The sequence below is a fragment of the Nilaparvata lugens genome, chromosome 10 (assembly GCF_014356525.2).
Source record: "Nilaparvata lugens isolate BPH chromosome 10, ASM1435652v1, whole genome shotgun sequence".
In the NCBI taxonomy this organism is placed as follows: domain Eukaryota; kingdom Metazoa; phylum Arthropoda; class Insecta; order Hemiptera; family Delphacidae; genus Nilaparvata; species Nilaparvata lugens.
Window position 1 is genome coordinate 35,099,923 of NC_052513.1, and position 26,139 is coordinate 35,126,061.

The 26,139-nt window shown below is 34.4% G+C and overlaps 1 long non-coding RNA gene across 1 annotated transcript in view; it reads right to left on the bottom strand.

Annotated features, from left to right (window-relative positions):
* LOC120353360 overlaps window positions 1-17,652 on the bottom strand; it is a 259,038-nt gene extending 241,386 nt beyond the window's left edge. The window contains exon 1 of the long non-coding RNA XR_005572305.1: window positions 17,427-17,652. This is a non-coding gene — a long non-coding RNA (uncharacterized LOC120353360). The remainder of the gene's footprint in view (window positions 1-17,426) is intronic.
* Window positions 17,653-26,139: the final 8,487 nt, after the last annotated feature.

Sequence of the window (26,139 nt, forward strand, 5' to 3'; positions counted from 1 at the left end):
AATAGAATTTATAAGACCGCAAAAATTGTCGACCAAAAATCGATTGTGTGTAAGCTGATAGCTAACATACACATAGAGTTTTGATATCCTTATAAAATTCTATTAGATTAAACAGATGTTGTTCAAGTTCCGTCCAATCTGAAACAATTCATGAGGACGGCAAAGAATTGAACGAACAAAAATCGATTGATTGAGTACTTATTTATGTAGATTACAATTATCTACTGGCTTATACACTCATACAATAGCTTACAATACAGCAAAGTTTTAGATGAATTTTCATAGCATAAACTTAGAAAATAATTATTGAACTGTACAAATGATATAAAAAAATCAATTTGAAATAACTATACAAGATAATGTTGTAATGCATCTAAATAAATGGCGGAGCTTTGGACATATCAATGTCCATTCTTTGGAAAGAATATTAAAAATATCCTTCACAGTAACTCTCTACACTCTCGCTGTAAACTCTCTCTCACTCGATCTGAGTAACTCTCTCTCAATCGATGTGAGAGTAGTTGCCTTAACTAGCCTAACTATACTTGGTGACAGAACTTGATATTCAAATTTTTCCTATAGTGAGGTCCACGTTATAATGACAGTATTTGATCAACTTTGGTTTTGCAATCCTTGTCTATCATTTGACAAAGCCGGTGGTAATATCCTTTTCTAGGTCCACAACGATGACAATTATGTTTTTTGACAGTGTAGAAATGTAATTAATTAATGCAGGAAATCGGCATCGCTGTTCTTCTATCTTCATCCACTGCCATTATAAGGTGGACCACACTATAGTGACATCATACGTGTCAATACATGTCCATTCTAATTCCTACCCAGCCATCATTCCCGACTCCTACTCCATCTTCGATGGAAATCAACATTCTCTCAAGGAAGAAGATTCATGATCATGTACAGGGTTCGAAAGTTGAATGAAATCACAAAAGACGTGATCTAGAATATGGTACTCCATCGATATAATAGCTGAGAACTGCATCCCACAATCTGGCATTTTCCCTCTTTTTTAACGTCTCTTCTTCCACCGAAGTCACATGTCACACTGTCAATAAAGTTCTCTCGACTGAGCATGCATGCATTTATGCATCTGGAAGTGCGTGATTTGTATGCAAGGTGAACTTCCTGAATGCAGTGCAGAATTAGAATTATTGCTAGCAATGCAACCTTACTTGACAGTTGACTGATTTAGACAGTAATGAACAATACGTTCTGAACTTTTTACTGTCATCGTTAGTAAACCATTTATGCGATTTAGGCCCTGTTTAAATGCTATTCAGTAGTTTGCTCGTATCGTTCAGTCACTTATGAGAGTAATCACATCAACAGATTGTAGCATGGTTCCTTTTTTTATAAGTTCATACATATGTGCCATCAGGAATAATTGAATAGTCTGACAATCAAGAGAGGAGAAAGTATAATTGAGGAGTGAATAATTATAGAGAGAGGGGAGAGGAGAGAGGAGAGAGAAGAGAATAATAAAGGAAAGAGAAAGGAATAATTGAGAGAGGAGAAAGAAGCGAAACCATCTCATTCCCGAATCGTAAATGAGTTATTTGAAAGTTATTTGCCAACAAATTCACATATTACAAAATGCATTTCATTATTATTTATTCGTTCTCAGATAAATCACATTGTCAGGAGTGAAGTTGTGTTCAGTTTCGCGGTGATAAACTGGCATTGAATACTGAGTATTAGAGAAATATGACGGCCATATTACTTCAAAGCTGAACTTCTATTGGACTAAGATATCAGCACCTCCCATTTTGGACAGGATATGTGAAGCCAATAGGAGGCTTCCTTTTTGTGAGTTACAAATGACCGTTTTCATTATTCTATCAAAGAAAAGATGAGAATACTTGAGACAAATACAGGAGAGTTTTAATTTAGAGTTTGATTGAAGAAAGACGAGGATTGAGAGAGATCTTGAATGTAGCATTAGTGAGAATCGGGAATAAGAGAAGATAAAATACATTGAGAGAACAATGAAAGAGTATGGAATATTCAATCTCAGATGTGAAAAGAATGAAAGTGGTTAAAATATCCGTCTGTTCATCTATTTAGCCGGTTATCAATCTTCCAACATCACACACTAATCTGAATCTGAAAAGAGAAAGAAGATCGTAAAAAGAAGAGTAAAGAGATCAAGTGAGAACCTCAGAGAGAGAGAGTGATAGAATAAGGCTATCGCTTCAAGAAAGAGAAAGATCTTTGACAGTGTGGAATTATAAAAAGAAGAAACCTTCATAGAGAGAGATATAGCATGAATAGTAGGTGAGGTGGATAGAGAAAGAAAGAAGTTATGAAGATTGATTCAGGTGAAGAACATTAGAATTGAGAAAGAATCAGTATAGGTAACACCAAGAGTGAGAAAGAGGAAGAGAGGTTGACAGGAAGAGAGAAAGAGTATGAAAGAGAGAAAGAGTAGGTAAGATGTATGGAGGAACAAAATAGTTGGAAAGATTGATTAAGGAGAAGAACATTTCAGAATTGAGAAAAAATCAGTATAGGTAACACCAAGAGGGAGAAAGAGGAAGAGAGGTTGACAGGGAGAGAGAAATAGTTGAAAGAGGAGTAAGAGAAGGTTATGTGTATAGAGGAGCAAAATAGCTGGGAAGATTGATTAAGGAAAAGAACATTTAGAATTGAGAAAAAATTAGTATAGGTAACACCAAGAAAGAGAAAGAGTGAGAGTGATTCGGAGTAGATGAGAGCGTCAGAGAGAGTGATCGAATAATGATATTGATTGGAGAGAGAAAGACGTCGTGACAAGAGGGGTGTTAATGGCTAAGGGTGGGATTTTGCGAAGGGTTACAGTAGGATTGTGGCGTGGATATCTGGAGTTGTGGAGCCTCGCTCCCCTTAATGGATTCCGCTCAAAAAAGCAGTCGCTGCTTGAACGATCTTGCCAGTCATTAATTATTAGCAAGCTGTATGCAGAGCGGCTGTAGGCTGTAGAGCTACGGTGTGATGTGGATTTGGCTATGAAAAGATTGAGAATGGTGGAAACGGCAGCAGAAAATGGGCTCAAAAAGGAGGTGGAAGGGAGTGGAGAGTGGTGAGAAGGTTGAGGAGGAGAGAGGTTTGAAGGAGGAGGAGGGATGGGAAATAGAAAGAAGAAGATGGTGAAGAAGAGGGAGGAGATGAGTGAAGAGGAGAGTAAGGAGGAGAGTGTAAAAAGATTTGGAAAGATGGAGGAAGGATGGAGAAAAAGTTTGAGGATTGAGAAAAAGTTTGAGGATGGAGAAAAAGATTGAGGAAGGAAAAAAATTTTGATGATGGAGAAAGAGTTTGAGGATGGAGAAAAAGTTTGAGGATGGATAAAACGTTTGAGGATGGGGAAAAAGTTTGAGGATGGAGAAAGAGTTTGAGGATGGAGAAAAAGTTTCAGGATGGAGAAAAGTTTGAGGATAGAGAAAAAGTTTGAGGATGGATAAAAAATTTGAGGATGGGGAAAAAGTTTGAGGATGGAGAAAGTTTGAGGATGGAGAAAGAGTTTGAGGATGGGGAAAAAGTTTCAGGATGGAGAAAAGTTTGAGGATGGAGAAAAAGTTTGAGGATGGAGAAAGAGTTTGAGGATGGAGAAAAAATTTGAGGATGGAGATGACAGGGAAGAGGTTGAAGAGAGAGAAAAAGAAGAAGCGTAGATTTGGGATGAGAAAAGGAAACATGGGGAGCAGGGTTATAGAGAAAGCGAAGATAATTTGAAGAATAAGGAGAAGAATAATTATATGGAAGGGCTAGAAAAAATAGTGATTAGAGGAAGTAGAAATGTGTGAAAAGTTTCAAAAGAAAGGAGGTCAGAAGCGAGAAGATTTAGAAGAGAAATGAGGGTTTAAATGATTTAGGAGATCATGAAGAATGATTGGAGGGAGATGAAGTACTCAATATATTCGAAAAAGAGGAGAATAGACGTATTTGAGACAGACTGATGAGTTTGTGAAACTTGACAAATTTATAGGCTTGACCACCTGATAGGTCTTCTTCTTCATATGCCGTCTCCATGGCGGAGGTTGGCTATCATGATGGCAATTTTCACCCTGCTTACAGCTGATTTGAAAAGTTCAATTGAACCAATCCCTTAAATTGCGCAACCAAGATATCCTTCTTCGCCCCACTGACTTCCTACCTGTTATTTTGCCTTGCATAATGAGGAGCAATATTCCATACTTATGTCTTCTCATTATGTGACCCAGGTACCTTAATTTGCGCTCTTTGATTTCACCAATGAGTTGCAGTTTCTTACCCATTCTCCCTCAGAACCTCTTCATTTGTAACATAATCGGTGTATGAAATTCTCAGCATTCTGCAATAGGTCCACATCTCAAAGGCTTGTATTTTCTTCTCACCCCATCCATTCAATGTCCATGCTTCCACACCATATAATAGTACAGGAAACACGAAACATTAGAGGAGACGCATTCGTAATTCAGATTGATGTCAGTAAATTCTTGATCCTGATAAATGTGGAACGTGCTTTCTATATTCTTACTCTGAGTTCCGAGTAGATATCACCATTGGAAGTTACCCGAGTCCTGATAGGTAATAAGGTATAAATAGGAATAAGCAATCAAATACGGATACCAGAAAACTTGAAGTTGATTGGGATTGCATTGAAGGAGAAGATGAATAACGAGAGGAGAAGAACAAGTAGAAGAAGAAGAAGAAGAAGAAGAAGAAGAAGAAGAGAAGAAAAAGAGAAGAAGAAACAGAAAGAGAATAGGAAATGAACGACAAACAAAAGAACGAATTTCTCATAACTAGATTGAGCCCCTACTCAAGCAGCATATATCTGAATGAAAGATGGACGTCTGCATGTGTATGATGCTTTTTATCTCCATCCGCAGTGCAATGATAACTTCATAGCCACCTGCAAGTATTTTTCAACGGATCATAGTGAGATTTACTACTCCTTCTCTCCTTCAATCCCCCCTCTTACTCTCTCTCTCCCACCATTCACTAGTTTTATGCCCCTCAGGTACTAAAGCCATGCTTTATGACACTTCTTCAACGGTGCCTATCATAATATCTCCATCTTGCCTGAACTACTAAATTATATTTTATGTGTGTACTCCAAGTTTGTATGGGTGATATTGATTATTCACTTCTTATGGTTCCTTAACCAGTATTTTGGTTAAATTTACTGGATCAATAGATCTCCCAGACCTATCCTGAACACAATAATCTCCAGGAATTTCGTGGGTTGTTGAAAATTGTTCTAATTCAATTATTTCCATGAATTTTTAGTGGTAGGTTCTATCATAGAGAAACGATAGCGTAAGTAGATATCCCATGGTATAGGGCGTTTATGTCGCAGCTTTTACTGTTATCCCAAGCGGATAGTTCATGTAGTTCTTTCCCATGCAGCTGTGTGACACTGGTAGTCTTTCAAATTGTGCCGTTCATACACTATCACCCCAACAAAACAGTAAAATTGACAATAATTGACAGTAATAGGCTTGAGATGACAGTAAAAGTTGCGACATAAATTCCCTATACCATGGGATATCTACTTACGCTATTGTTTCTCTATGGTTCTATGTTGTATTGTTATATAGATTACTCTATACCATTTCAATGTATAACTATCTAATACATTATATTTTCATATTTTAGACAATGACTGGAGTCTTTCCATTGCGTTTCTCCACACAATGACTCCAGTCATTGTCTAAAATATGAAAATATCATGTATAAAATAGTTATACATTGAAATGGTCTAGAGTAATCTATGAAACAATACAACATAGAACCTAACGCTAAAATTTATGAAAATAATTGAATTAAAATAATTTTTTGATCGTTGATTATTTTAGACAATGACTGGAGTCATCTTTCCATTGCGTTTCTCCACACAATGACTCCAGTCATTGTCTAAAATATGAAAATATAATGTATAAAATAGTTATACATTGAAATGGTCTAGAGTAATCTATAAAACAATACAACATAGAACCTACCGCTAAGAATTTATGAAAATAATTGAATTAAAATAATTTTTTGATCGTTGATTATACATTTTTCAAGTGGTTCAGACAGTTTTCAACTCTTTCATGAATATTATAGGTTGGTTGGCCTATTCGTTTATCAAACTATCTTATTATCAAACGATCTGTAAGTTACACATATAAAAATATTTTAATGAAAACTGATTTTGTTATAGTTGAACATCCACTTTTTCAGGCCTCAAGCATTCTATTTATTTATTCATCTCAACAGTTATTTATTCAGTGTCTATTTCACTTATTGTACAAAATCAATTCAGCATGATTTCACTCTTTAATCATAATATGATTATGACCCTGGAAGAAAAACTAGGCTGAAGCTGCGTTTACACCAAAGTAAGCATTAACAGGATGTTTTTTCCTCCGTCCTTAAAGATTCTATTGTATTAAATATAATCTAACTTATCATACACATGATGAACATATGTGTTTGTCAAGTTCCGTTCAATCTAATAGAATTCATAAGGATGAAAAAATAAATATTTTGTTAATAACTTTGGTGCCAATGCAGCTTAAGCCAGTACCATTCCTCTCCAAAATTATGATAAAAATTCAATATTGTCCTTAGGTTATAAAATCTCACATCACTGCTACATCAATCAATTTTCGGTACAGGAATAGCTGTATGAAAATAATGAATTTCGAAGGGTAACGTAGGAAATAGGATGGACGCATGAAATTTTGTACGCAAGAAATGGATGTACCACAGAAAACAGTGAATATTAAAAACTTGAAAAATATTGCACTTGTTTTCTACTATTCGCCAGAGCAGAATGAAATTCATACTGAAAAATTAGAATCTCATTGTGAAATCCGCTTGAAACAACTCGTGGATGATTTCGATTTCACGAACTCTGGCAGTGTGATGATCGCGCACTAGGCATGAAAAAAATATATAGACTCTGTTTCCAATACAAGAATACTCAATAACTATTCTCTTTGCTATTTTCTGGTGAATTCATGAAAGTAGTGAATGATTATAAGTTTAGAATCACAAATAAATTCTCCTTAATTCAATAATATTATTCCATCTCATCTATCTCATATTATTTATTAATACAATAATTACAAATCTTATAGCAATGACTTGTCCAAATTTTTATACAGATCAAGAAACTGGAAATTAACTGATTTAATTAATTGGATGAATTTATTGGCATTGCATTTCATTTTGTAATAGTATTTTCTCATGTTGTAAAATTTGTATTGCTTTTATTATGTATTTCTAAGATGTTGTAATTTTATATTTCTGCCAATAGGACATTTTTCAATTTATAATGAAATGCTGTCTCAGATTCAAATCTATAGTGAAATATACTATAGGGGAAGAGAGGGAGAAAGTGAAGAAGAGATATCAGTGCACGTGGAAATATTGAAGTGTGGGTTCGCAGAGAAAAAGAAGAGGAAGAAAAAGGAAAAAAATGAGATGAAACGGGTTTAGTGGGTCGGTGGGTGAAAAGCTGAAGTTAACAAGGTACTTGACGCGCGTTGGTCTCTTAACAAATGGCGGTTGCCATGACAACCAGGCCGCTATCATTGTACTCCGCAGCGCGTAGGTGTGACAAACAGACACAACACAACTGACTACAACAATACTGGAGAGGAAAGCTGGTGGAAAAAGGACAGAAGAAGAAGAAAACCTGAGCAAGTTGTGTCGTAGTAATAGTGGTAGGTTGTGAGAAAGTGAGAGGAGAAATAGAGATTGATTGATTGATTGATTTATTTGTTACATGCTAGGTCTTGAAAAACCTATTGCATTTATACATTACAATAATATACAATGCGGAATTGAAAAATAATAATAAATTAAATTATTCCAAATATATACAGAAGAAGAAAATAATAAGAAAACTCAGTTAAAGGTAATTGAAAAATATAAAACTAAGACTAAGAGAGAGAGAGAGAGAGAATACTGGAATACAGTAGAAAAGGAGAGAGAAAAGAGAAAGAAGAGGAAGAACAAGAAAAATCTGAGCAAGTGATGGTACTAATAGTGGTAGGTTGATGTAAGAAGAGGTGAGTAGGTGAGAAAGTGGGATGGAGATAGAGAGAGAAAGAATATTAGAAAGGAAAGACAGTAGAGAAGAAGGACTAAAGGAAGAAGAAGAAAAGGTGGAGAAGGAACACCTGAGCAAGTGGTGGTGTACTAATAGTGGTGAATTGTGAGAAAGTGAGAGAGAATACTGGTGAGGAAAGACAGTAGCAAAAGAAGAAAGAAAAGAGGAAGAAGAGGAGAAGAAGAAGAAGAAGAAGAAGAAGAAGAAGAAGAAGAGAAGAAGAAGAAGAAGAAGAAGAAGAAGAAGAAGAAGAATAGGAAGAAGAAGAAGAAGAAGAAGAAGAAGAAGAAGAAGAAGAGAAGAAGAAGAAGAAGAAGAAGAAGAAGAAGAAGAAGAAGAAGAAAAAAGAAGACGAAGAAGAAGAAGAAGAAGAAGAAGAGAAGAAGAAGAAGAAGAAGAGAAGAAGAAGAAGAAGAAGAGAAGAAGAAGAAGAAGAAGAAGAAGAAGAAGAAGAAGACGAGAAGAAGAAGAAGAGAAGAGCAGCAGAAGAAGAAGAAGAAGAAGAAGACGAAGAAGAAGAAGAAGAAGAAGAAGAAGAAGAAGAAGAAGAAGAAGAAGAAGAAGAAGAAGAAGAAGAAGAAGAAGAAGAAGAAGAAGAAGAAGAAGAAAAAGAAAGTGAAGAAGAAGATAAAGAAAAAAAAGGAGGAAGAAAAGTGGAAAGAGTGAAAAGAGGGTGACAATGATTCAATGAGGCTGGTGTTATACGGATTGTTGCGACAAGCCAACTCGACATTTGCACGTTCCTGTAGTGAGGTTCTCTTAAATCTGTCAGCATTCCTTATGTACAAACATCAATGTTTCCCATTCAACCAGAGCTGACAGTGGGTTGCCTCACCGAAGGCAATTTGATTGTGTTGCTATAGAGTCGTGTTCCTGGTTCTGTTTTTTGGAATTGGGGAACAAGGTCTGTTTTCAGAGAGGGAATATTCTAAAGAATATAATATGGATGAAATCGATCTATAGTGAGGTCCACGTTATAATGACAGTAATTGATCAACTTAGGTTACGCTATCCTTGTCAATTATTTGACAAAGCCAGTGTTACTATCCTTAGCCCAGTCAATGAAGGTCCAAAAAAGCAGTTTCGATCCGAAAATTAAATAAAAGCTGAATTTCCCACCATCGATAGAACCCTCCCAGAGGGTCATTCTCCCAAAAGTCCCAAGAAATCCCCTTGGAGCTTTCCGCCCCAGCCCCCTAAAACATGAAAAATGCAGGTAAACACGGGAAATCAATTATCTCTGTAACCATTGATCGGAAACAGTTCTATTATATACCATATGATTCGTTACATTATGGACTACAATATTAGTTTTATACATTTTTTCAATAAAATTAACAGTTTTCTTGATAAAATAATATATATGTAAAAATTTAGGGGGTTTGTGATTTGATTTTTTTGTTTTCTTCGATTAACTTCGAAACAAGTAGTTTTAAAGGAAAATAAGCCAAATAATTAATGTAGCCACTGTCATTGCAAATCCATTGATGTATATTGTTATGTATTTGCGATTCGATTTGGCGCTGTGGAAGGGGAAACAGTCGACGCGGAACGGCGCGACTGACTCTCTTAGCCATAGTTAACAGCAAACTGGAAATCAATTATCTCTGTAACCATTAATCGGAAAAAAATCTATCATATGTCATTCGATTCGTTACATTATGGACTAAAATATTAGTCGTATTCATTTCCTCAATAAATCGAACAGTTTCCTTGATAAAATAATATATATGTAAAAATTTAGGGGTTTTTTGATTTGATTTTTGTTTTCTCTGATTAACTTCGAAGCAAATAATCTAAAGAAAATTAGACAAATAATTAATGTAGCCACATTCATTGCGAATCCATTGATGTATATTGTTATTTATTTGCGATTCGATTTGACGCTGTGGAAGGGGAAACAGTCGACGCGGTACGGCGTGGCTGACTCTCTTCACCATAGTAAACAGTAAAATACAGTAGTAGGCCTACTGCTTTCTAAGTTGCATCTTATTCACACTATGGCGCTCGAAACAATCAATTTTGTCTATTGTTTTGACATGCGATGAAACTAATTTTTCACATTTTAATTCTCTAAAATCATTTTGTTGTTATATAGGTGCTAAATCATGCATTCTATGACAGACAAAGATATTGTTTGCAACCGATAAAATATTCATACTATTACATAATATAATACATATTTAAAATATGTGTGTATGATCATAATTCTATGCTAAAATTTATCATAAGTTATGAATGTCAAAAACTGAGATAAATCATAGATTACAATAGTGTTAACAGTGGCAATTTCCTGAAAAATCATAGCGTGCAGTGTTTGCTGTTTTCTACAGTTAATATTCTCCAAGCCAGGTTGATAATATACCTTCACTTGAGCCAAATATATATGACGGCTGAGGGATAAAAAAATGTATACATTGTGCTTGTTGAGTTGAAACTTTCTATGATTCTCTCTGTAAAGTAGCTTATCTTCCGTTCTTACTAGTTGAATCTAAAATTATTTAGACAGTCCAATATGAAAATTCAGTAGATTCTAAAGATGAAAGCCATGCAAACATACAAATTAAAGGAAGAGTAAGCATGCATAAAAGGTAGGAAAATCATGAAAGTGTTTCACATTTAACCACAAAGTACCCTACCGTATAAGATTCATTGAAAGATGATTCATCATCTTCTATTATTTTTGTTAACATATCGATTTTTCACCTCCACTCGCATCTTGTCATTCATTACACAAGGTTGGCAGAAGCTTTTCTTTATGTCGATTAATTTTGATTAGGGCACCAAAAGAATAGAACATTTTCTATTTGAAGCATTCAAATTAAATCTATTGAACATGATTTCTTATGACTTAGCATTCACAGATTTAGTTGGGTGAAGCTATTTGAAAAATGTACCTCATTATCAATTTCATGGTTTTTATACCATTCTAGTTCATTGTGATCATTGAAGGGTTGAAGTGATGAGTTAGTTCAAGTGAATTCTAGTACACAAGTATATTGTGCTTATAATGGGCTCTTCTTTATTTTCTATCGATGTTTTGCTCCAGTAGAGAAAATTTAAAATGTTGGTTTTACATTTTATAAGCTTTATAAATAATATAAATTAACAGTAATATAAATTTGATAAGTCCAGTATTAAATTAATCGATGTTGATTTTCATTGTATCGCTTCGTATCAATGTTACTTGCACTGTTTGCAATTCATCACTATTCTCTCAAGAATTAGTTTTTTATGAATTTCATGATCTGAAAATTGAAATTCAAATGCTATTAATTTGGATGACGTTCACATTCCACTGGTTTTTTTTACAATAATTGTTACGTTGAAGAGTGAGGCAATTCAATCCATTTGGAAGTAAAAGGAAATCACAGTGCGATTTGAACAGTGGATAGTAACTTTGAAATTCAGTTGCTCAATTCATTTCGGCTTGATACTATCATTTGTAATTATAGTTGATCAGAAATATGCATTGTATATAATGTTTATATTTCAGTTTGACTAATCTTCTATCACAGTCTCGCTTTCATTCATAAACATGATAATCCTAAATACGTTGATTACCTTAAAGATGTAGCTTATCTTACGTCGAACAATGTACAATACAAACAATTTTCATTGAATTACTATTATGATGATCATTGGAATTTCTGCCTGTGATTGAGAAAAAGTCATTTTATGAGCCTTGAAATTCGTAACTGGAAAAAGTTGCATTATAACTAGATTTTTTTATTTTTACTATTTATTATTGGTCCTGTACATTGATTTTTGTGATTATAGAGATCAACTACTTTATTCTGAATCAGGATAAGGATAAATAGGGAAATTGTGAGATGGGGATAACATCCATAGTTACATAGCATCAATTTGAAAGCTCTGATTATAATGATTTGAACGGAACTGCGATTCTGGGGTTGGTATTGCCTCTTCATGTTCAGTGAGAATAGAAAGCTTCAGAGTAATTCGTTCTCACTATATGTGATAATATTGGTAATATTTGGTAACATTTGTTAATATTTGAACCGAATGTGCAACAAATTAATCTACTTCCAGCTTGAAAATTTTCAACTTATCAGGAGTACAGTGTTATCATATAGTATCTCAGGTAGGCCCACCCTTTTTTTTTTTGTTCACGTGATCTGATGATATTCATTCCATTACCAAGTGTTTAAATTATAAAGAGTGATGGAACAATATGAAACACAAGAAAAGCTATGGAAAGAAATTTTGAATCTTCATTTTTCACAAAATAAGGATAAAATGAAGGAGTCGGACACATAATATATCATGAAACTTCGTTGAAAAACATCAATATCTGAAACAAGAGTTATCAAATTGTGTTACCTCTGACTCGTATGAAGAAGGCACACTTCAAATTAATATAATAGATTGTGTGGGCAAACAACGAAATCCTGATTTTTATTATGAGCATGGTTAAATCAAGAAAATTCCCGGATGCCTAAAAAGCAGTCGTTAGGTCATGTCAGAGGCCCTGAAATTGATCAGTTGCGACCTGAAAACTCTGACACCAGACCTGAGCCAGCCAGGTCACTCGACATTATTATTATTTTTTAATCAAGAAAATTGTAATATTTTTTAGAGTATTGAAAAGTGAAAATCTATATACAGCGCATGTCAAAACAATAGACAAAATTAATTGTTTCGAGCACCATAGTGTAAATGAGATGCAATGTAGATAGCAGTATTATTCTGTTTACTATGCTGAAGGGAGTCAGCCGCGTCGGCTGTTTCCCCTTCCACAGCGTTAACTTGAATCGCAAATACATAACAATATACATCGATGGATTCGCAATGAATGTGGCTACAATAATTATTCGTCACATTGTTCTTTAAAATTACTTGCTTTGGAGTTAATCGGAGAAAACAAAAAAATCAAATCGAAAAACCCCTAAATTTTTACATTATATTATTTTATCAAGGAAACTGTTCGATTTATTGAGGAAATGAATCCGACTAATATTGTAGTTCTTAATTTAACGAATCGAATGAAATATGATAGATTTTTTTCCGATTGATGGTTACAGAGATAATTGATTTCCAGTTTGCTGTTTACTATGGCTAAGAGAGTCAGTCACGCCGTTCCGCGTCGACTGTTTCCCCTTCCACGGCGTCAAATCGAATCGCAAATACATAACAATATACATCAATGGATTTGCAATGAGACTGGCTACATTAATTATTCGGCTCATTTTTCTTTAAAACCACTTGCTTTGAAGTTAATCGAAGAAAACAAAAAAATCAAATCGTAAACCCCCTAAATTTTTACATATATATTATTTTATCAAGAAAACTGTTAATTTTATTGAAAAAATGAATATAACTAATATTGTAGTCTATAATGTAACGAATCGAATGGCATATGAAAGAACTGTTTCCAATCAATGGGTACAGAGATAATTGATTTTCCGTGATTACCTGCATTTTTCAACTTTGAGGGGGTCTAGGGGGGAAAGCTCCAAGGGGATTTCTTGGGACTTTTGGGAGAATGACCCTCTAGGAGGGTTCTATCGATGGTGAAAGATTCAGCTTTTATTTAATTTTCGGATCGAAAAAACCTTTATTGACTGGGCTACCTTTTCTAGGTCCACAACGATACCAATTATGTTTTTGACGGTGTAGGAATATAATTAATCAATGCAGAGAATCGGCATCGCTATTCTTCTATCTTTATGCACTGCCATTATAACGTGGACCTCACTAGAGGTAGGCGTATTCGGCAGTTATTATCACAATTTATTATTGAAAGATTTGCTGCAACAGATATTCTTCAACTTTGAACTTATAAGGCTGGTTTCCGAGTTCGGGATTCATCCAAGATGCTAGACAACTGGAATCAGAAAATTGGCTTTCCGAAACGGGGCATAGTAGTAGTAATCCAGTCACTATATAATATATTAGCACTATAATATAAAATATTATATAATATATATTATATTATATAATATATATTAGCACTATTTGTGCTAACTAACAATAAATTTTCCACTTTTCGACCGAATTATGACCGACTTATGATGCATGATTTTGGACCGCCTTGACGAGCCGAGAAGAATGAAGTGTAGTACGATAAAATCTGAGCATTGTGTCAGAAGTTATAAGTGTTTGAAATTTTGATCCTTGAGGTGTCCTTAAGCGCGCTTCTCCACTAGGAAATACTGAAATGAAGTGCATCTAAAGGGTGATTTTCATAGAACATATGAACTCATGTCATTGTGCGGAATATCAATGTGAAGACTATGTAGTTGGTGATGATGGTTGAAGCTGAAAATTAGGTTTTTTTCAACAAGGAGCCGAGAAGAATGAAATGTAGTACGATAAAATCTGAGCATTGTGTCAGAAGTTATAAGTGTTTGAAATTTTGATCCTTGAGGTGTCCTTAAGCGCGCTTCTCCACTAGGAAATACTGAAATGAAGTGCATCTAAAGGGTGATTTTCATAGAACATAATCTTATGAACTCATGTCATTGTGCGAAATATCAATGTGAAGACTATGTAGTTAGTGATGATGGTTGAAGCTGAAAATTAGGTTTTTTTCACAATACAAGGAGCATTGTTGTCAGGTGTAGCTGGAAATCTGTATGAGATACAGCGCTCTACCTGATTTCAGATTGTAGAGTACAAAAATTCGCTCAGAGGGATTTTGAATTATATATCTAAATGGTAGCAATCGGAAGATATTGTTGATCAAAAACTAAAATTCATCAAAATTGATTTTTCCTTCAAATTTCACTCATTTTTGAAAAATCATAACTCAATACTCAATGGAGATAGAGAGTTCCGAATGATCTCATTTTATTCAGAATTTCACAATCTAGAAAAAAGGCAGGAGCAAATTATTCTGTCCGATTACGAGATTTGGCAGAAATAGCTGAAAACTGGAAAATGAGCCGAAAATACGAGCTTTTTGGGCCACCCTGAATCTAGCACAAGGAAATTTTGCATGAAGAAATTGGTTCTGGTTTTCTCTTATGTACCCAAATAATATATAAAAAAATCAGAACTACAATATAAATTGCAAGCACACCCCCTTTTTTTATGTCTATATTGACTGGACTATTGCTGCAACAGATATTCTTCAATCTTTGAACTTATAGTGCCGGTTTCCAAGTTCGGGATTTACCCAAGATTCTAGACAGCTGGAATCAGAAAATTGGGTTTCCGAAACGGGGCGTACTAGTAGTATTTATGATAATCTTTATTTTCTCATTTCTATAATTGGAAACGTTTTTCCTTGACGAAATGAAACATTCCTGAATAATTCAAACTAGCTGAAACTTTACACTATTTTCTCTTTATTTTAATTAGTGTTCAATTTTCTAGTTTTTCAAAATTTAATTGAATCGTGGACTGCGACTACGCCCCGTTCCAGAAAGTCAATTTCCTGACTCATTCTAGAACTAAGCTAAATCCCGAGCTCGGAAACCGGCTCTAACAGAGTTGCTGCAACAGATATTCTTCAATCTTTAAACTTCCAATGACAATATACAATTAAATATACACAAAATATCACAGTATAATGATACTCGTCCCACACACAAGTCTAAGACTCATGTGGGACTATTTCCTTTGTTGTTGTGTCGGTGCAAGTCAATGATGTATTTTGTAAGTTATATTTCGTACAGGCTAATAGGCTAGTTGTTTTGGGCCATCGGTTGGTGGCTGTGTCGTGGTTGTTTGTTATTGAATAATATACAGTATATTGGGCATGTTTGCGATGCAGTCGTCGACCGATGGCTCGGAATTTTGAATAGCCTAACAGAATTGCAAATTTTGTTAATTTTTTTCAAGACTTGCAAACTTTTTATGGCTTAGCAATAATATTCTAGGTCAATAATGCAATACATCTTTGTAAATTGATATTTATACCTTTATACTAAAAGCATATGTATTCTTGTGCACTGTATATGACAATAAAGAATTATTGAATTGAAAAAAAATTGGAAAAAATAAAATCTAAAATAATGACTCTGGCCATACAGACAGCGACCTGCGATCAGAATTCATTAGGATAATATTTTTAAAATATTTAAGACTAATTGAGATCCGTGCTTCACAAGGGTCCAATTGAAAACTTGACTATCTGAATATTTGACTTACTGAAATCTTGAAGGATCGAAAATAGGCCTATAACCATCCTCGGTGAATGAAGAATCTCTAAAGGTGTGTACAGATCTACGCGCCGCGAACATGAGCAATTCACTTTTAATCAGCTGATGCCAAGCTTTTTATAACTGTATCTTACCGTTTCTGTAAAAATACAGATATAGTCAGCTGATTAAAAGTGAATTGCTCATGTTCGCGGCGCGTATATCTGTACCCACCTTAAAAAAAATTGCAAGTTAATCAGTTGAGTAGTTCAGACGTGATAATGCGTCATTAGTAAATTCCCTATCCCCTACATGAGTATAATCACGTCATTTCAATCGAAATTAGAATAATGTAAGTGACATAACTGGGAATGATGCTAAAATATCAGGGAAAAAAAAGCCAGACTGGATATTTGACCAACATTACAACGGAATATTTTCGGCTACCCGAAATTAAATAACGTGAATTATGTATCTATCTACATGGCATTGTATAAATTAATACTCTCATGAAATCTTAAAATAAAGTTCCAGCATCATTTTCAAGCGGAAATATCAATAGAAATATTGAAAATCTGTTTCAAATCTTGAGAAATCAGAAAATCACATCGCAGTAGTAGGCTATACCCGACATTTATAGCGAAATATTCATCCATCAACATTATAGTATTAACGAATACTAACATGAAATTATGAAAAATATGGTTGATTCATCACTTTAAAGTGGAAATATCTATAGAAATCTTGAAAATCAGTGTAGGTTTCCTTATAAACCTACAACGCATGACCGCACTGTTCTTTATTATTAGCCACTGATCAGCTGACTACTGCCCGCACTGTCTTAATTATAACACAATCACCTGTTGAAATTAACATCTCTTGTAAGGTTTGAGGTTATGTCGACCCTCAAATCTAAAAAACGAGTCTAGAAACCAAATTTCCTTTACAACCCTCATTCAATTGACTCAATATAACTAATATACGTCCCTGAACATATTTCGAGCATAATTTAGTTGAGATATCATGAAATAATGTCAAAAACTGGTAAAATACTACACCGGTTTGACCAAGACCTTGAAAATTTGCTTCCGAATTTCACGTTGAAATATAAATTGAATCAACAGGTGGAGGTTTTCTATCATGTGAATATGTTTCTATTAACATTTATCTCACATAATTTAATAAAATTTATACGACTAATCCTGATTTGATAACAAAAACTCAATCATTTTACTTACGGTCATTGACGATTCAGGTTAAGTTTGTTATCAGCTTAACGAATACTATATTGTTTTTAGAACAAAACAATTGGAAATATATAATCACAAGACACTATTGAATGATAATAACACAAATTTTGAACGGAAATTTGATGGAATTTGGAAAGAATTTACACGAATCACGCACTAGGCTTCAAGCCTACAACTCCCGCACCAACACTGAACGGAGCTAAACACGAACTGACGTGTTGTGATTTCCATGACGTCATGACTGACGATGAAGAGGTCGACCCGTGCTCCGCGATGGAAATTTAACGAGATTTACTAGAATGATTGAGGAGAATTTAAACATTGTTTACAATTATTATACTTGAAAAAATATTTGTAAATGATTGATAATTATAGTTATTCTATATCAATAATATTAAAGGTACACCCGTGCTTCGCGATGGATATTGATTGATTGATTGAGTACTTAATTTATGTAGATTACAATATATATATATACTGGCTTATACACTTATATACAACAGCTTACAATACAGCAAAATTATAGATGAATTTATATAATATAGACCAAGAAAATAATTATTGAACTGTATATGATATGAAAAAATAATTGTAATATACAACTATAGATAATTATACTGTTATTCATCTACATAAATTATGTATCCTGATCCGGATATTGAGGAGATAAGGAACTAATTGAAGAGAATATAACATAATTGTTTATTATTTAGAGGGTTTGGTCAAAAATTGATAATAATTATTACAATTCTTTATCAATAATACGAGTTCAGCCCGTGCTTCGCGACGGATATTGGGTTTGAAAAGGAAATAATTCGAAAGAATATAAGACATTTATAATTTAGAGGGTTTGATCAAAAAATTATAATTATTATTATTAACTTTATCAATAATAATTGAATCACACCCGTGCTTCGCGACGGAGATGGGGGAGAAGAGAAATCAATTGAAGGGAATATAACAGGTTTATTGTTTTTGATTCAGAGGGTTCCATCGACGATTGATGATTATTACTATTCTATATCAATGATCGAAATTTCACCTGTGCTTCACGACGGAGATTGAGGAAATAGGGGAATAATTGAAGATGGTATAAGCCGTTTATTTTTATGGTTTGGAGGGTTTGGTTAATGATTAATGGTTATTACTATTTTATTTAAATGATCGGAAATCGTGCTTCGCTACAGAAGTAAAAATGGGGATATCAGGAAATATTAGTTTTTATCGTTTAAAGGGTAGGAATTCTTTCAAGGAAAGTCTTATTTCTGAGATTAATACCATTGATAAATAGATTTCATTCGAAAATAAATACTCAGTCACCCGTGCTTCGCTAGATAGCTAAAGAAATCAAATAAAATCGTTTATTGCACAAAAAATACATGATACAAATATTTTTAAACAATATAATAATATTGTGCTTTACGTCAGCAAAAGAAAATGGAGTATTTTATAGAAACAACTAACAATTTGTTAATTCAGATCTGGTTTCTCTCCAAAGAGAGAATTTTTATTGAATTATTTTTTTGATTCATAATATGGCTGCTTGATCGATTTCCACAACAAAATGTTATTTACATTACGTGCTTTACGAGAATTTTTATTGAATTATTTTTTTGATTCATAATAATGGCTGCTTGATCGATTTCCACAAATTAGGCTATACGTGCTTGATACGAGCCTCATGGGAAATACAAGATAGATATAGGTCGCTTATTACTTGTAATCACTCCACAACTCTAGTTTCTGTTATTACATCTACCTGAAGTTTCATTGATAACTTGAAAGTCACCCGTGCTTCGCAAAGAAGTTAGAGAGAATGAAGGACTTCTAGGTGAGGAAAATACGGAGTTCTATTTTTCATGTACACATAGTTGCTACTTAGAATTGTAGTTTTGAATCACATTGAGAACATTTTTCCTCGTTTTCTATCAACGAAATTACTGTAAAAGTTCTCCACCCGTGCTTTGCAAGAGGATTCTGAAAGATGAAGAACTAGAGAAAAAGAGCAAGAAGGGAGATAATAAAGAAAAACCTTGGAAACAGGACAAGAAGCTAACTAGCTTTTAATTGCTTCGCATTGGTTTGCAAGGGAGGCAAAAAATCTTCCTCAGCCGCCCCGTTATTTAGAAAGGCAGTCCCTCTCTAACTCACTTATGTTACTTACTTTACTTCCTATCTCATCCCTTCATCCCTTTCTCCTACCCTTCTGCGCTGATTATCCACGCTTACCTAATTGTCATTAAGGGTGGCTGCAAACAAAAACTACCCTTTCATTAGTTGGCTACTGAAAATAGATAGTGATTGCGTTTTCCCTCACATTTTTTATCCTCTAGATTTTTTATTCGTTTTCCACCTCTCTTCCAGTTTCCACATGTTTTACGCCTCTCCTTTCCCAGGTTGATGTAGTCTATCATTAATCAGCTACTGATAGTGGCTTCCATCACCAATGACATTCTTCCTAATTCAATCAGTTTGATATCGGCAAATTTGATATCTTTCGAATTGATGTAACATGCAAAGACCTTAAAGATGCATAGACTCACATGCAGCGCTAGTGTCGTACTTGGAATTGAAATCGGCCATTGAGGGGGCAACCTATGGGATTATTACATACCAATGCCTTTGTAATCTATAGTATTACAAATATATAGATACAATATCTCGTGCTAAAATACCCCAATGGCGGCCTTCAATTTCAAGTAAGAGCTATCATTGGGAAGGCATAGGCATTGTGGGTCTATATCTCTTTAAGGTCTTTGGTAACATGTATCTGTAGTGTATGGATACAATATAATTATTTCAGATTTATGAATAGAAGAAGTGAGATTAAGAAGAATAGAGCTAGAAGTCAAGGCTGGAGGACAGGTGGATTGTGAAAAATAGAAGAATGAAAAATGAGAAAATTTCATTTCATTTTTTTCATCCCACAGCCACCTATGAAAGGGTATAAGGATTTGTCAATTATAATCTAATTCGTCAATCTTTGCATTCTATAATGCAAAAATGAATTCCTCACTGGATAAGGACAAACCTGCAACAACTCCTCCCTCACCTTAATTCTGAACTTTTCACCTGTAAGAGCTTTATGCGTGTTGGCAATTATAAATTATAAAGCCGAATTCCTGCACTCTTTACCTCCCTCTCATACATACCAGTTCGATGAATGTCGTCTCTGAGGTTTTGTCTATATCTGGTATTGTATGAGTGGAACAACTCTCCTGTATTGAACCTATCTTTATTCCTATCAATAAAACAAAGAGCTTCTAAAATATATACACCTGTAGTGGGAGAATCTTTAACTCTTTAAAATTTAAATCTTTAAAAGATGAGAAGAAAGAAGAGAAAAGTTTTGGCAGCCAAAAACAAACCATAAAAATAGAGAAACGAGCTGATAAAAAATTGAGAAAGGAAGAAGAAGAAGAGGCTACACAAAAACTAGATAGTGGAATTGAGAAAGAAAATAAAATGATCATTGCAAAACGTAAGTCGAAGAAGAGATAGAAAAAACCAAATCTGAGTAAAATGATAATCACAGTCAGGCGGCTTCGGTGATTAGGTCTAGCTCCAAGTGCTATGGTGAGATTCATTTCAATCTGTCAGCATTCCTTATGAATGAATTGAATGTTTCCCATTCAACCAATGCTGACAGTTTGGAGTGGTCGGACTGCAAGTACCCTCCTCACAGGGGATAATGACTGGAACCGTATAAAGAGTGGATCCAAAGTAAAGTAGCTCTCTTTGGCTAATCGCTTCTGCTGTGATAGAGAGATAGAGCGTAGAATGAGAGTGAGAAATTGGGAGAGAGAAAGAGATAGAGTAAGAGTGAGAGAGAAAGAGTGACAGAGGAAGAGAAAGAGAGAAGGACGAGAATCAAAGAGAGAAGGACGAGAATCAAAGAGAGATAAAGAGTGAAGGAACAGAGAGTGATTGATTGATTATATGCCTTTATTAGGGCGGAATTAGGACTCCTGGTCCTCTCTGCCACGCACCCGAGAGAGATTGATTGATGATTGATTATATGCCTTTATTAGGGCGGAATTAGGACTCCTGGTCCTCTCTGCCACACACCCTTTACAAAGAAGACACATTTACATAAGAACAGAAAAAATAGATAATATTGTGTAATAAGATCACATAAGATTAATATATAAGTAAATAAAACTATTAATCAAAATACAATAATATATAATAAAAGAGAATTATAAACTTTTTTATTTATACAATTGGAAACAATATTTCAAATCCCACTAGATAAATCTATAGGAAAACCTATCAGAAATGAAGATCTAATCAAGTTGCCATTCACTCACACATGCACACAAAACAACCCTAAAAATAAAGATTTTACAAAGTATAATAATTATCAAGATGAAATATTTTCAGAGACAGAGAGAGAGACAGAGAGATAGAAGAAAAAGGACAAGTGGAAGAGGCAAATTATAGGATGAGGGGAGTGTGAATATTGCGGCTCCTGCTTGCAAAGCTGCAAATAAAATACAAATAAGGTATATCAATATAAAGGTTATTAGGTGAATGAATTATTGTATATAGGTAAATAAAAATGAATACGGTGCTTGTCCAAAGCAAAAGAACTCGCTCGATAAGTGTACTCACGAACTTCTTGGTAATCGAACCTGATTTGAAGCCTCACCTGCAACAAAGAATTGGAAAGAATTAGTAATATTGAAAGAATAATATTCATAATTCAATCATACCGTAATATTACTGTACTACTGAGGTGAAGAATGAATTGGTGAATAAGTGTTGATGAAGTCTGTTAGGTTTGAAATACTGGTATTATAAGGAGAACGTTTGAAAAAAAAATTGAAAAAGTTTGAAAATTGGAAAAAGAACGTTCAAATTTGGAACATTTTTAAAGTCTATGGAATTGGATCAACAGAAAATGAGGAAGTGTATGATACTTGAATTCAGAAATCCTTAAAATTTGTGAAAGAATAGAGTGAGAATGGGATACAATGATAATGTGTGAATGATTGAAAGTGTAGAAGGAAACAATTGATAGAGGAAGAAAAGATTCTGAAAAAAGAGCATTATATATGGGTTTTCTATAGGATTGGATTCTGGGTAATGGATCTTGCCATAAGAGGGGAAGGAGCAAAAATATTGAAGAGTAAGGGAGGATGGGGTTGATAGGTTCAGAGGATGATGGAACAGAACAGAAATGAAGGGATGATGATACAATGGAATAAGACTGTGAAGATTATTAGATTAGATGCAACTTTTCATGTTTGCAGATCAGTAATGTAAGTTGACTTGTACACTTAGATAAAATAGACATAAATATAGCCAATTTCCTTTGAATCAAAGTAGTTTGAACCGGAGAATATTGAATGATAAATGTTTGAATACAACTTGAAATTATTTGTAATAATTTTTCGAAATACAGAACTTCCAGACTCTAATATAATATGAGAAGCAAATGAGGGAGAGAGAGGAGAAAAAAGGAGAAGAAAGAAAAGTAGATAAGGAGAGAGGTGAGAGTAGAGAAGAAGGAATTAGTGATAAAATGGATCTGAATGGATGAGACAGACGATAGAATGAATGGAAATTGCGGTGATGGAAGAAGATAGAGGATGAAAGGGAATGGAGACAGGTGATTAAGAGGCTCATTGAAATTGGTGAATGGATAAAGACAGAGAAGAATAGCGCAAAGAAACGAGATGGAAGATGTGATTGAGCTGGGGAGCTGAGTAAATGAATGGGGAGGTCGGTGTACTGTATTTAACAGTGCTGAATTCGGTGGCCGTGGTACTGTGTTTAGACTCTTGATTGATCTAAGTGGCTCCGCCTATCCTGTGTCGACCGTTATAATCAGATTCACGGTAAACTGTCAGTATCAACACTGTGAATAGCATTCATGCTTACCATTCAAGCAATGATGACAGTTTGAAGCTATGTTCTTACTATATCTAATCTAACCACACTTTCAATAGCAAAACTTAACTCCGTTTTCTGTTTCTTCGAGGAGGGTTTGGTTTCTGGGTGTATTCAAGTTAGAGTGTCGAAAAATTGATTAGTTCTAATTTAATTAGTGAAGAACTTACTGATGTTTCATTTTGGGTTTGGTTTCTGAGTTTAAGTATTTTAAGTTGAAAAGTCGAAAAATGTATTGGTTCTAATCAATATAATTATAGAACGGATGTTTCACATAAACAAGTTCAGCTAGAATATGTCCTATCAAATACTTATACCGAGAAAAAGAAGATGAAGAAGACGATAGAAAGAAGAGTAAGAAGAAAGGTTGTGAACTGGAAGAGGGAGGAGATGATGAAGAAGAAGAAGAAGAAGAAGAAGAAGAAAAAGAAGAAGAAGAAGAGGAGGAAGAAGAAGAAGAAGGAGAAGAAGAAGAAGAGAAGAAGAAGAAGAAGAAGAAGAAGAAGAAGAAGAAGAAGAAGAGAAGAAGAGGAGGAAGAAGAAGAAGAAGGAGAAGAAGAAGAAACTCCGTTTTCTGTTTCATTGAGGAGGGTTTGGTTTCTGGGTATTTCAAGTAGGAGTATCGAAAGATTTTCTAGTTCTAGTTTAATTGGTGAAGAACTGATGTTTTATTTGGGTTTTGTTTTTGGGTGTAGTATTTTAAGATGAAATGTCGAAAAATTAATAGGTTCTTATTATAGAAGTGATGTTTCACATAAACAAGTGTAGTTGGAAAAGATGTCCTATTCAATGTTTAACCCAGGAAAAAGAAGATGTAGAAGACGATAGAAAGAAGCGGAAGAAGGAAGGAAGTGAACTGGAAGAGGGAGGAGAAGAAGAATAAGAAGGAGGAGATCAAGAAGAAGAAGTGGGAGAAAGAAACGAAAAGGAGAAGAAGAAGAGAAGAAGAAGAAGAAGAAGAAGAAGCAGCAAGTGGAGAAATCGGAATGAGAATAAGATGGATGGTGGGCATCACCCTCACAAAAAAGAAAAAAAATTATGTAGACAAGGGTAAGATTGGGCAGGAGTTATGTAGGCAGAAGATTCTGGAAACTCTATTTAAAAAATAATTGATTCAATGTGCAGTGATAATTAAGTGTAATATGTAACTATATTTGATGTCATAATTCTTTTAAATTCAAAATTTCTAGCATATATATTTTTGGACGAAAATGGAACTTGAACTTCTTAAGGTGCGTACAGATATACGCGCCGCGAACATGAACAATTCACTTTTAATCAAGCTGACTATATCTGTATTTTTACAGAAACGGTAAGATACAGATATAAAAAGCTTGGCATCAGCTGATTAAAAGTGAATTGCTCATGTTCGCGGCGCGTGAATCTGTACGCACCTTTACAGTAGAAACATAACCTATTTTTCGACCAATGTTCGAAAATGAAATGATTCATTTCATTATCAGAATTTGGGAATGAAATAGTATTGGGCCAAGCCTGTTGTTCCTTCCCATTATATTCATATGATTTGTGATTGTTTCCACAAATGAATGAATAAAAAGACAATTCAAAATAGAGAGAATTCTTGTGTTTATCTTCACATATTAGAACAAAATAGAAGTTCAAGAAATAAAACGTATTCTGATGCATTTTCCACCATGAATATTTTACAACTAGTAGTTCTGCGAACAGTAGACCTCGCTCATGAATAGCCTACAACTTTCAAACTAATGAGAAGGGACATTAAGAAAGTAGAGTATATTGTGAAGATTTTTTATCCAAGACATCACATTTCTCCTTTGAAAGTGCTAAAGACATTGTTTCTAGGGACACCGGACTTATGAATGTTTCTCAAGGAGGTAAGAATGAAGGAGCTAGAAACTATTCATCTATGAAACAGGGAAATATCGTGTTGAAAAGGGAAGAAATGGTACAATCAAGTGAGAAGTTTTCTTCAATTAATAAATACAGTATGATTTGGAGCGGCTCAGACGTTCCAAGGTTCACCGCTGACTAGCCCAGTCAATGAAGGTCCAAAAAAGCAGTTTCGATCCGAAAATTAAATAAAAGCTGAATTTTCCACCATCGATAGAACCCTCCCAGAGGGACAACCTCTTGTCCTCCATCGATAGCATTCCAACGATACCATTCATTCAATACAGCACATTCTAGAGCGGCACAATTCATATTCAATTTATATTGAAACCGGAGGTCTTATAAAAATCGTTACACATACGTTTCTGCGCCTTGTTTCAAAGAACTTGTATACCGAATTCATCAAATAGGACAATAACTGCAACGTAACTGCGGTACAAACAAACAGACAAAAGCCGATCGAGTCGAAAATAAGACCTCAGCTTCGCTTCGGTCAATTAATATAGAGTTACCATATTTGTGTTTCATATTTTTAGAAAATGAATTTGAAATGAACTAAGATTGAAAAACTAATTAGATGCTCTATGCACGTGGAGCATTATATAAAATAAGAATTAAACCCTATGAATTTTCCACCATGGATATTCTACAATGAATATAGAGTTACCGTCATTGTGTTCCATATTTTTGGAAAATGAACTTGAAATTAATTGAAATTGAAAAACTAATTAGATGCTCTATGCACGTGGAGCATTATATGGAATCAGGATTTGATCCAATGAATTTCGAAACTGGAAATAATTTTCATGCTTGGACCGCTTGCTGTTCAAACAGTGAGCCATAACCGCACAAAGACACGCAACGACAGACACTGAGCGACTGAAGGCAAAGCTTGCCGTTGATGTGAATGCTCCAATAACTCCAAGTGATAATC